The following is a 2,570-nucleotide window of genomic DNA, read 5'->3' on the forward strand; positions in this document are numbered from 1 at the left end:
GTGAAGGAGACAGAGATGAATCAGGTGGTGTAAAACCAGTATTTTGGCCACTCTCAGACATGGAGGTCAGAAAATCGGCAAAGAGCAGGATGAGTCTCGGATAGTACAGGAGGAGTCACAGAATCATGGGATGGTTTGGGTTGGGAGGGACCTATTCCCAATGTCCCAGGGCTCTCCCTGCTTTGCCAAAGGGGCTTCTCCCGTCCGTTGGGAGATGCTCAACGAAGGGTTAAGTGCCAAAGAATGTTGAGCAGGAAGTGAATCTCTCCAAACCCTCCTCTCAACCCACAAAAATAACATCAGATCTCAAAAATCCCAACCCAAGCAGAAATCTGACCTTGTTGGGATGAATCCCACCGGGGCTGGAGCTGCTGGGGGGGCAGGGAAGGGTTAAAAAATCCTGGGATTAAAGGGATGGGGAGGGAAGGGTTAGGAAGGTCCATGAGGACAGGGATGGGTGAGTGGATGGGGTTGGATGGACAAACCTCTCGGCGTGGGAGCTTCGAGTCAGAGTTCAGTGGAATCTGCTGGCTCAGCACTGGGAACGGCTCCTCAGGGCTGGGTGTGATCACGTAAGGCTTGCAAAAACCGGGAAAACTTGGAGAATCCACCGGGGGACCTGGATAAAGTGTGATAAAATCCACGAGGGGACCTGCATAAAATGTACCATGAGGTGGTGAAAGCGGGAAACGGCCGCTCTCCCCTTGCTGGGACCAGCTGGCACATCCCAGCTGCATCCTGCAGGTCCCAGGTGTGTGTCTGGAATTGTGTTTCTGTCTGGAAAAGGAAAATACTCTATTTTTGGTCATCATTGTTGGGGTTTTTTTTACCTTTTTACCTTTTTCTTCTTACCCGTTTTTCACGTGTGGCAACACAGAGCGAACCCATCTCAGCCAACCCAACAGCTTTTCCACCTCCCATCCCAAAACCCAGCTTCCTATTCCCCAAATCCCTGTTTGGCTCAGTCTACTTTATTGCCTTTTTATTTTTATTATTATTATTATCAAAGCTTTTGTGCCAAAATCCAGCAGTAAAAGGTGCCACAGCGATGGAGCAGCGAGGGAGCGATGCCTTTCCCTGGGGGAGAACTCCAAAAGGAGGGGAAAAGGCAGGAAAAGGAGGGAAAAAAGAAGGAAGAGGAGGGAAAAATGAAGGAAAAGGAGGGAAAAATAAGGAAGAAAGAGGCTGCTGGTCCTGGCTGTGCCCAGAGAGCTGCACCCCGGGGATGCTCTGGGCGTCCCGCACGCTGGGTCCTGGACACCCCCGGAAAGCTCCAGGGGTTTCACTGCGGGGAGGAAGGTGGGATGAAGTCAGAGCTGTGTCATTTCCCAGCTTTAATAGGCGGAAGCGAAAGCAGAAGGGAAATTAATCTGCGGCGGGCGGTGGTGGCTCCGGCTCTGCCCTGAACAATGCCCCGTGCCCAGGGGGTGGCATCCGCAGGATCCCTCAGGAAGCGCCTGGCATTGTTTGGAGTCTTCCCTGCAGGAGATGGATGAAGGAAACCCCCAAAACCCGACCCCTCGTGGCACTGGTGGCTCGGAGGTGGGTGGGGTGAGCTACCCATCCCGTGTGTGGGGGGGGGGCACGGAGGGGCTCTGGGGCCGGGCTGTTCTCACCCCCCCTAAACCCCCCTCGAGGGGATTTTTTAGTCTAAATAAAGTTTTCCTGCCCTTCCCAGCTCCTCTGTAAACAGTGCTGTGTATGTTTGTGTGTGTGTGTGTGCGTGGAGTCGGAATGGGAGACGTGAGGGACCTGGAATAGAGAAAAAGGCTGGTTTAGACAGGAATTCCTTGAGGATAGGATAGTGTGGAGTGGAATTGGAATAGAATGGAATGAAGTGGAATGGAGTGGAATGGAATAGAATTAGAATTAGAATAGAATAGAATTAGAATAGAATTAGAATAGAATAGAATAGAATAGAATAGAATAGAATAGAATAGAATAGAATAGAATAGAATAGAATAGAATAGAATAGAATAGAATAGAATAGAATAGTGCTGGGGATGGATGACACTGGGGGCAGGTGACGCTGGGGAGAGGTGACCCCTTGAGGATGGGCGACCCTGGGGTCAGGTGACACTGCCAAGGGGTGATGCTGAGCACAGGCTGTGTCAGGTGTCTCCCAGCGCAGCCCCTGTCCCCAGTGTCCCCTTTCCCCAGTGCCCCCTTTTCCCAGTGTCCCCTGTCCCGAGTGTCCCCAGTGTCCCCAGTGTCCCCAGTCCCGAGTGTCCCCAGTGTCCCCAGTGTCCCCAGTCCCCAGTGTCCCGAGTGTCCCCAGTGTCCCCAGTCCCCAGGGACTGGTCCTACCCCCCCACCCCTGTCGCACGCGGCCTCCGGGCCGGCAGGGGGCGCTGTGCCCGCGTCCTGCAGGCCAGCTTTGCTACCTTGAGTGCGAGTCCTCCGGGCCGGCAGGGGGCGCCGCGGCGCGGCCGCCATGGGCGCCGCCGTGTTCGTCGGGTGCGCCGCCATCGCCTTCGGCCCCGCGGCCGCGCTGCTGCTGCTCACGGTGGCGGCCGAGCCGCTGCGGGTCATCGTGCTGGTGGCGGGGTGAGCGCGGGGGGCCGAGCGGG

This window comes from Empidonax traillii, unplaced genomic scaffold, assembly GCF_003031625.1.
Source record: "Empidonax traillii isolate 1590-97213 ecotype Southwest subspecies unplaced genomic scaffold, ASM303162v1 scaffold1932:size82158, whole genome shotgun sequence".
In the NCBI taxonomy this organism is placed as follows: domain Eukaryota; kingdom Metazoa; phylum Chordata; class Aves; order Passeriformes; family Tyrannidae; genus Empidonax; species Empidonax traillii.